Below are 10,618 nucleotides of genomic sequence, written 5' to 3' on the forward strand. Positions count from 1 at the left end.
ATAAGAAATAACTCACCGGGGTAGATAACGTGACTGAGCTCTAAACTCTTCAACTCAGAATCTCATGTAACAGCAGACGTGTGACTCAAGTCATTGGGTCCACGTCTCAAGCAAGTGTCAAGTCAGTCACAGGTTAAGTCAGGTCAAGGCAAGTCGAGTCATAAGTCAAGTCACCCCTTCAAAAGTCCTTTGAGTCGTCAAGTCTTTGACTTCCAAGTCGAGCCTTTATTTTCTGTCAAGTCAATTCATCAAAAGAGTCACAACGACTCGAGTCCACAACGACTCGAGTCCACTCCACATCGAGTCCACAACGAGTCCACAACGACTCGAGTCCACAACGACTCGAGTCCACATCGAGTCCACAACGACTCGAGTCCACAACGACTCGAGTCCACATCTCAGCGTAATAGCAACGAGGCGCCATTTCTCTCGTCGAGCCATCTTGAGAAGAGCAAGAGGAGCCGCGCCGCTTGTAGCATTACGATGTGGCGGCCTGGTGAAAAGTGTTGCCCATCTTGCTCACCTTGACCAACAGCTAGCACGTTGCTTTCTACAGCGATGGTTCAGGTTTGCATTACTCGTGAACACTCCTTATTCCTACGCAGTGGTCCAGATGTTGGCAGCCATCAGCCGACTGTAATCTCACAGATTCTGTCCGATTTAAGCAACAGCGTTTGAACTGGTCCTTTATGCCGCTGTGGCTACAGGTGAAAAAGTACAAAGTACATGCACATTAATAACTTATGAAGCATTAGTCAAGAAAGCTCTGCTTAAGTAGGTATCGCATGTTTATAGTCATAATATATTGTAGCAGGCTGGTTGCTACAGAGATGTAGATGCAGTATCCTCATGCACTATTTATAGTATTAGTAAATACTTTTTGAACTCTAGTGCTCGCCACCATTAATAGTTATGGGGCGTGAGAGAATTCAAAGTTCTGCACTTTGACACACTCACATTATACTGGTTTGAAATGAGAATTCATAAATAACTCAATCCTGATAATAAAGTTCATGCAGACAAGGGATATAAATTAAAAAGGAAAACCTGAATGAATTAGTGGAGGACTAAACTCAATGCAAATGCTTCCATACAGGACTCGCCGGGTCACTGAAATAGCCATTTTAAAAGTGTAGAATGGAAGCTGTGAGCGGCGAGGGTCGAGGGTCGAGCGCCGCTGACTGCAGTTCAGTGACCCGTAAGCCTCTTACTCATTTCTTGAAATTCCCCTGGATTAAGGGAAAAACAATGAAGTCTATAAAGTTTCAGCCGAAAGTACTAGTTTCACTCTTTCATAGAGAGGGGGGGGGGCCGCAATAAATGAAAATAATTACAATTACAGTTTTTGAAATGCACATTAAACTGCCGTCTGTGAGTATGCCATCACAGCTTACAGCAGGTGTAAATGGCAGCTTTAAGCCTATTTGCAGCGCTGGAGGCAGGTACACAGTGTAATATATTTATGAAGAGCTGTCCTTCGGGAATAAAGTCCTGAATTCCTAAAAAAAAAAAAAAACACGCTCCTGGAAACACCTCATCTTCTCGCTCCTTAAACGCGAGTGGAAAAGCAGCTGAATAACTTATGATACACAATCTATAATACAGTACGAAGGATCGGGGAGAGGAGTCCGCTTTAGTTTAATGTTTACAAGGACATCTACCCGAAGTTAACGTTAAAGTATTAAAATATCTGTACCCAGATTTGTATTTTATTCAAACCTTGTTTCACTCTCATGTTACACATTCACATACAATAGCATGTTACACATTCACGGCGCAACGCTGCCAAACAAAATCACTTTGAGTAAAAGTACGAGAAAAGAAACAATTTAATGTCTCAATAAATGTCAGCTTTGGGCGTAACGTTTTGTTCCAGCACTTTGTAAGTAACAGTTTCGAACATCACTCCTTCTCCTCCTCTCTCCATCACTCCTTCCTCATGTTTCCATGGATACACCCCCGCCTCCCTTTTCTCTCTCGCTTTCCCGCCCCCCCCCCCTTTTCATCACTTCCTTCTTATCTTTTCTCTCCTCCATTGCTGGTCTTTCCTAACCAGTACCTCTCTTACAGAGTGTAATGCACATGTGAGTGCCCTTTGATACATGTGAACATAGAAATATAAGACATTAAAAAAGGGAAATATTTATCCATTGAGGGAATTTATCTTTTCACCGGTTGGATCTGAGCGACACCACAGCGCCCCCAGAGACGAGATGGAGTGTGTTGCTCAAGGACACTTCAGCAGGGCAGACATTTTGAACAGTTTGACCTTCTTAACCTCACAGTGGCTTCTTAAGATGTGGAAATAAGGTGCAGTTATGTCCTCATGAGACGTCTTTCTGTCCTATAGATAAGCTTGAATAGTGGCAAAATCACAAGTGGCCTAATTTTAAGCTGATTTAAATGAAGTAATACAATCCAAAAGGATGAGTTATACGGAAAGAAAAGGTGTCGTCCAAACCCTGTCGGAAATCACAAAGTGAGAGAAGTGATACATGTACACATTTTCAGACAGTCTCCGCAGGAACACATTCATAGTGTTCAAACCGTGGTTCCTTTCTCACTTCCGCACAGCTGGCCAATCGCTGCGGGAAGTGGATCGTCTGATCGTCCAGAGGAAGCGGACTGGCAGCCTAAAATAACAAAATGTTGCCCGACTCCCTTATAATGTGAGATGTATTCTAACCCCATCAACAAACAAGCAATTCTACACCTCGCAGCATCTTTTGGACTAAATCTATTCAATGTGAATGTATTTGCATTGCATGAGCCGCGAGCTACTTCCTCACGTGTGCGGCTGATTCTCAGCATCTTGACTGAGTGAACCCAGGAGCAGCGTCCCCGAGGCGAGTTGTGACATCTCTACGGTCAATCGTCTTGTTTACTTCTTATTTTTACTTTAGGATTTAATGGCTTGGTCATTACATTATTTTTGAACAAAGTACAACGTGCAGCCATAAATCTATCTTCAGCTTGAGCTGGATTTATGTTTGCAACATGAACAATATGGATACCGTAGATTTCTAATATCGAGAAGGTCTCATACTCATAGACGTTTAACTAACTTCATTGTCCACTTCTCACCCGTTCACTGCCACTGTCAATTCAACCAATACTGTAAAATGACTTCACTGTCTCCAATTCTTTGGAGAATACACGCTGTCCGTCCGTCCACAGAAGTGCAGCTCAGCATCACAATCTGTGAAACTACTGAGGTAACTGCCCCAGCATCACTGGTCTGAGTACTGCACAGTGTCATGACAAAAGCCTCATTACTGCCAGAGAGAGACACAGGAACAGTGTGAAAGGACAGAGGGAATGAGAGGACTGGAAACAGAGACGATAAGAGAAGGAGACAAAACAGAGAGGCGTCCACGAGCACGTACACACACAATGCATGCACTCAAATACACGCATAGCTAAAATTACATTCAAGAGGGCATGAACTAGGCCATTGCTCCGCACTATGCAGGAAAGTTTGCTAAGTGAACAGAGGGCTTTCAGAGACATGAAGGTTGCAGGCTAACACTGAATGTGGTTAGTTATCCATGTGCCTGAACAACACACAATATCATTACTGTCAGCCCAGAGGCTAATAATCAGGATGCAATCAGTTTGAAAGTGAAAATAATGAGGAGCAAAGTCTTCTTTAGACATGAGAACGGAATACTCCACAAATAATTTCAGCTATAAAATAATTAAAAGATTGCACGCTATCACGTTCTGTTAAATAAGTCCAACAGCTTATCTTTTTCACACAGAGACTTGGCCGGATTTGGGAGAACTGACTGACAAACCGACTCACCAGAGAACTAGTAACAACTTCACACAGTAAAAGTTGGCACGGACGGCATTTAGCCGGACCAGCAGCGAGACGGAAACTGACAGGCATGACTTGCACCTAATAAGCATTAGACACTGGAGTTGTCTATTAAAAACTTATTCTCCATACACTCTGTGAAGCAGACTTCAGATTTAAATATATAAATCATACTATGCACTAAAACAGTTGCTAGTGAGTGATCACTACTATGTTAGCATGCTAACATTAGCACCAAACACAAAGTACAACAGAGGCTGATGGGACTTACATTAGTTCTAAAGACATTTGGTCATGTGTTGGACAAAATGAAGATGATGGCGCTCGATGCAAAGTTAAAGGATCAGCAAAGTTATTGCATTATTTAAAAATGTATATTTGCATTATAATTCATGGCAATCCATCCACTACCCTTTCCTCTGAGGACTATGAATATCTGGACAACATTTCGTGCCAATCTATCCAAAACATCAGACTTTTACCTGCCGGTGGGACGAGGATCACCAAACATGTTAGGATTCACCATGAATGTCAAATAATATGGCAATGTCTGAACAATGACTGCTGCCCCTGATTACCAAACTATTAGCGAGTTAAACCATTATTAGCATTAGCTCACATGCTATAATAATACGATCATTTGCCATAATATTTGTGCAGTATCTTTAACAACACTTGTATTTCTCACAAGTGATAATAACAGATGACCAGGCTGATTTTGCTTTAAATCACAATTAATCTTTACAATCGTATGTATTCACATGGTCCAACAATAAAACAGCAGTTAATCAATCCATATAGAGTAATCTGTTCGCCCACTTAACTACACAAAAGCTACATTTTGGTGTCATTTATAAACAATTCAACGTTGCAGGCCTCGTTTTTCCAGAAGGCCTGAGTATTGTGACATTGAAATAGGCACATTACACTCATACAGCGCATACAAAGTGGCATTACACTGTGGAGGTCGTTCAGCATGGCTGTAACAAACAGGCCCTACACATTAGGCCTTTGTGCTTCGAGAAACATCAGCCTCTTTTTTTTTTTTTTTTTTAAACCCTGCCTGCAGCACAGCCGAGCCCTGCAATGTGCTGACACCATCATCAGCTATTCTAAACCTTTTAGCACAGCTATATTCCCACATCCACAAGAAGAAAGGAGGGAGAGGAAGAAAAAAAACACCAGCTAATTTTCATTTATCTTCATTTACAAGGAGGTGTGTCTGATTTATTTTGTGTCCGTTAAGATGATTTGTTCAGTTTCTTTATGCATATTGTGGATGTCCTGATGTGCTTTCTGTTTGGCTCAGCTGGACCTCATTTAACATCCACCCTGCCACTGATGATCCACGGACGAATGGCTTATGATCCCGTGGGCAGCATACATAGTGTGTAGTAGCAGTAGCAGTGCAATAATACATTAGCGTTTTAAACTTGGGGAAATTCATTCATCACTGTACAACTCAAGCTGGCCAACACAAATATATATATAAATTTGGCAGACACAGTACAAGGCTGAATTGTGGAGAACTTGCCTGAGCTTTCTGTTGAGCCGTTTGGTGCACTATTAATTAATCGAGTTATCAGATCCTCAAACATAATGTCAAAATCATCATCTGTCAATCTTTTAACACTAAAAGTGAAGTCCTGGTCCAAACACCGAAACACAATGTCTGTATCGTTCTTCACCGACATGAAAACCACATGATTTTCTATTAAACAATGCAGATTAGACACAGCATTAACACAAGGTTAACACAGAAGACAACAAATATAGCAGCCAGCTGTGAGATGGCAAGTTTGCAAATTAATATTTGGTGAGAAGCCTTCAAGCAAAAACAGACGGGAGAGGTTATCATCAAACAGTGGAAGTCAAAGAGGCTGAAAACTGCATTCAGGGAGGCAGAGCAATCCAATCAACGATGTGGCCATGACTGGTCATTCACTGGAGCCGACAATACGGGGGGGGGGAGTACAGCAAGAGCCAATAAATGCACTCTACAGAAGACAGAGGTGGAGGTTGACTCAATGGTGAGAACATACCAGGCCAGCATCAACTGACCAACAAGAAGGGCCACAAATATCTGAGCATGCTCAATCTAAGAGCTGCAATGAAATACAATCTCTTTTCTAAAGGCTACTGTAACACTGGAGAAGAGTGAGGTGGACAGAGATGGTTGACGCCCTGCACTCCCTTGGGCACCGAGATGATTAAATCAGTTTAGTCAAGGTGTCATTTTAGGACGCACGCGTGCTCAAACTGACAGCAGAAATGGGTCACTTTCAAAACTGCAAAACAGTGAGATCTGCAGCGGGAATTAAGATCTGCATGTCAGTGATACCTTGGTCGAACAATGCTGAGTCATTCGAATGTTTCCATCTAAATCCCCATCAATCAAATGACCCATAGACCACAAGGGGAGGATGTCTTTTTAATTACTGCCAGCCACTGAAGTGCACTGACACTGAAGTGCATTGGAGCACATCTATAGGCCCCCAGGCTGCCAACTGGTATGCACAGTATGCAGCTGCCTTGCTGCATGCAGTGCACCATCCACATTACATTAGGCACTGCATGGCAGGTATGCAAGGGGTCAGCATTGTTGCTCATTCTGGCTTTGCACATACACAGAAAATGGCAGTGCTAAATAAGAGTACATATATGCAGATCCAGACAGCCATACAGTACAGCATCTCCACGTCCCTTGACAGCCAGTGTTGAGATGCAAGTGTCCTCATTAGTGCAGTGGAGGATACCTGTGGCCTATCAATGATCTCAGTGAGGATACAGCCAACTGGTGGTGGCCTGGCTCCCCCACAACAGCCAGCAGCCCGCCGGGCTACAGGTGAACTGCTGCAGTGCATCTTCCCGGTGCTTCGAGCTGTCAAACATTTCCCCTCTGCACTGTGTTGTAACCACCAATGTGCTCCCCACTGCACGCTGTACTAAAGCTGCAAGCGGCGAGCTTTACCTTAACAAGTGGGGGTGGTGGACACTTTCGCCTGCTAGAAAATAAAATATTACCCCCACTCCAAAAAAAATAAAAAACTCGCGCTGTATCTTTAAAAGAAAAGGCCCGACAACTTAACAGCAAAAACTTTGTTCAAGACAGGCCTACGGAAGACATCTCGGCCTCCGTGTCCTGCCATGGAGAGGGAGGTTATGTTGCATGTGCAGGGTCTGGGTTAGTGATGAACAGACCCGGGCTAATGTGGCCTGGTGGAGCCCCTACTCCTTTATGCGTCTCTTTCCCCATTCTCTCCATCTCCCCCCCCCCCCTCTCTCTCGACGCCATCTGTTTGTGGCATGAGAGAATGTGGAAGTAAAAAAAGAAAAGACGACATTTTGACTGTAGTTGCTGACCTACATCGACCATTTGTTTCCAGCATAGCGCAAAACCCCCCGCACCGAAAGACACCCGTTTAAAACGCACGGGCAGTAAAATCGCCAGACATTACGCGCATACATTTTCTATCCTGGGTCAGGAGGAATTTAATAAGTTACGCTTGAAACACTCCTCCGCCTCGCCGGGCCGGACAAGTCAACGCTCTCGCGCCACATACATTTCCTCTATTGTCGTGGAAAAAAAAAGAAGAGAAACAGAAAATGTGCAACTCACCTGATTCCAAAATCGGTTTATGGTGGCGACGTGATTGTGGTTAATTTCAATATGGGAAAAACAGTTACAACGGTGGGTCCCCGTTGTGTGTAGCAGGAAGGAGGGAAGGGAAGGCGAGAGGGGCTGACGTGAATGAATAAACAACTGAGCTCCTCCTCAACGCCACAAGTAAAGGCGGAATGTGGCTGACTTAGTGGAATTCACCAGCAGCCATTAAACGCATCCTCTTAAATGAGTGTTTGTCAGTGAATACTGATGTTTTTAACAAGCTTTACAACCTTGAAACAGACTATTAAAACCTACAGCCACAACGTTTTGCTCATTTGAAAATACCAAGCCTACTTTTTATATAATCCATATGACAATTATAGTATTGTAGCGTTTTTATTTTAATATTAAGTGAGATAGTTTTTACTGTAAAAGACATATTTTTGTATGGTGTTAACAAAATCCACCAGGTGGCGCTATCTGCACCCTAAATAACACTGGATTTGGCATGTTGAGTAAACTGCATTATCTCAAGATATGTAAAAATACTTTGCTTTGAATGATAATTATTTGTGTAATATGGTTCTTCAATAAAGACATTTTATCTTATTTTATTTTAGTAAAACAAAAAACGTTTAAATAAACTGCTTTACTATTATTATTTATTATTTTTTCCTCAATGAAAGATCCTGAAAGGCTCCGAGTTCCTACATCCCATGTGTGTAAGTTGCATACTGGACCATGATTGCCTTTCAAATAATCGTGCTCGTGCATACACACGGTGAGCACAGAGACATTTTCCAGATGAATTTTAATACAGTCTTCTACTGCCAATTTTAATTTTTTTAATGGAGGGGGCTTAAAAAAGAAGCCTTGACACTAAAATAAAATGGGTTACATGTGGTAACCAGCTGTAGTTCCCTAAACTGAGATGTGAATATCCGCAATGTGACTGTGCACACATAAAACAATTTAAGTAACACACACACACACACACACACACACACACACACACACACACACACACACACACACACACACACACACACACACACACAGAGACAACAAATAATTAGCATTATTTAATTAGCATAATGAACCTATTTCAGAGGAAAGCTTTCTCCTCCTGTGTGTGTATGTATGTTGACTATTTAAGATTACACAGTGATCTCCACATAAGTATTATTATTTTTAGATTAAGTCATTTAAAGTATAAGTGTATGTGCATGAGTCGGGGGGGGGGGGGGGGGGGGGGGAAAGGAATTATTTTGATAAAAACATTTCATATTGATACAACCAAATGCCTCGTACACCCTCAATCAAATCAAAATGATCTGATTTATTCCATTAAAAGCTTTCTCCTGTGTCCTCATCTCAGCCGCCGATGATATTTTAATGTGTGAATTATGACTAAACGTTTTTAAAACTGTGCTGCAATAATTAATATCCTAAGAGAAACGTGCATGTCCAACACTAGAGGGCACTATCACTCCACTAAAGTTATGGGACTGAGCTTTACAGTAAACATCTTTTTATTGTCCAAATGATTAATGTGTCATATGAGTCCTTAATTAATTATGTGCTGTTAATATGGTAATAACTACATCAGTGTTCCTGTTTGTACGGTGAGAGAAGATCAAGGCGGGTCCACTACAGGTTCAGTTAGCTCTCCTTCTTTAAAGACCCTCGTTTCTACAACATGATGATAGTTCATTTGTTGTGAAAATGATTGAGGTTTTGTGTCGTACAGTTGTAAAGAACACAGATGGTATTTGACTGTGTGTCATAGCTGTGCCTTCCAGTCCCGTTGTACTGAGCTATCAGTCTACACAAAGGGCTGTGCACCCCCCCCCCCACCCCCCTGCAGCCCGTGATTATCCAGTGTTATTGACAGAATATGCATAAAGATGCTGCTGTGGCGTCTTTCAGTATTCAGAGGCCTATCGATACAAGGCTCTGTGAATGTTAAATGTTTGCGGGTTGGTGGTCTCAAACCTAGGTTCAAACTGTGTCAGCGAAGTGAAATGAGTTTTTTATTGATTGTTATGTTCGTAGATTCAAGGGTAAGAACACTGCAGGCATTGACAGAGGGGAAATCCGCTTGTTTTCCCACAGGTACAGAAAGGCACTGGAGCATACATCCAGACAATGTGTGGGTGTTGTGGGAAGCTCACTGGGTTATAAATCATACTAGTTCTGGCCATTTGAGACTTTTTCATATCTTTTGTCATAACATATTGTCTTTCTTTCATCTGTGAGCAGAAAAAGGGCTGCAGCAAACGCTTTGATTTACAGTAACACATACTCCTTTTCTACCCTTGCCAACGTATTAATATTCTGGTCTGGTACTGTTGGTTCATCATGATGCGCTGCCGTGATAATTTGACTGCCTGCTTTTCGCATTGCAGAAATCTGTGCAGTGGAGTCTTTGAAAACGTCTCAAAATGTTGTTCCTGTGGGTGGTTGATTTAACAGCGAGGCCTATCTCCTTCTCACCTTCCTCCTCTCTGCCCTGCCTGTCTAGACTGTGATTACCATCTGCTTCATCACTTTGGACAGTCCACTGTTTGTAGGGCTCTCTCTCGAGAGAGAGAGAAGAGAGAGAGAGGCGAGAGAGAGAGAGAGAGAGAAGAACGGAGAGAGAGAGAGAGAGAGAGAGATCGAGAGGAAGGAGAGAGAGAGAGAGAGAGAGAGAGAAGAAGGGAAGTGAGAGAGATCGGGGGGGGAGAGAGAGAGAAGGAAAGGGAGGAGAGAGAGAGAGGGGGGAGAGAGAGAGAGCGAGAAGGAGAGAGAGAGAAGAGAGAGAAGAGAGAGAGAGATAGATAGAGAGAGAGAGGATGAAGAGAGAAGGAGAGGGAGAGAGAGGAGGAGAGGGGAAGAGAGAGAGAGAGAGAGGAGAGAGGAGAGAGAGAGAGAGAGAGAGAGGGGAGAGAGAGAGAGGGTGGGAGAGAGAGAGAGAAAGGAGAGAGAGAGAGGGAGAAGGAGAGGAGAGAGAGGGAGGGGGAAGAGAGAGAGGAAGGGAGAGAGAAAAGGGAGAGGGAGAGAGAGAGAAGGAGAGAGGAGAGAGAGAGAAGGAGAGAAGGACGAGGGAGAGAGAGAGAGAGAGAGAGAGAGAAGAGAGAGGAGCGAGAGAGAGAGAGGAGAGAGAGAAGGAGAGAGAGAAGGAGAGAGAGAAGACGGGAGAGAGAGAG

General features: G+C 43.0%; 1 protein-coding gene across 1 annotated transcript in view; it reads right to left on the reverse strand.

Annotated features, from left to right (window-relative positions):
* The window catches only part of LOC115025101 (zinc finger protein 710-like), a 25,104-nt gene extending 17,474 nt beyond the window's left edge, over window positions 1-7,630 (reverse strand). Inside the window, exon 1 of the mRNA XM_029457158.1 lies at window positions 7,440-7,630. The gene's annotated coding sequence lies outside the window, so the exon portion shown is untranslated. The remainder of the gene's footprint in view (window positions 1-7,439) is intronic.
* Between the last annotated feature and the right edge of the window lie 2,988 nt (window positions 7,631-10,618).

Source organism: Cottoperca gobio, chromosome 3 (assembly GCF_900634415.1).
Source record: "Cottoperca gobio chromosome 3, fCotGob3.1, whole genome shotgun sequence".
Taxonomy (NCBI): Eukaryota; Metazoa; Chordata; class Actinopteri; order Perciformes; family Bovichtidae; genus Cottoperca; species Cottoperca gobio.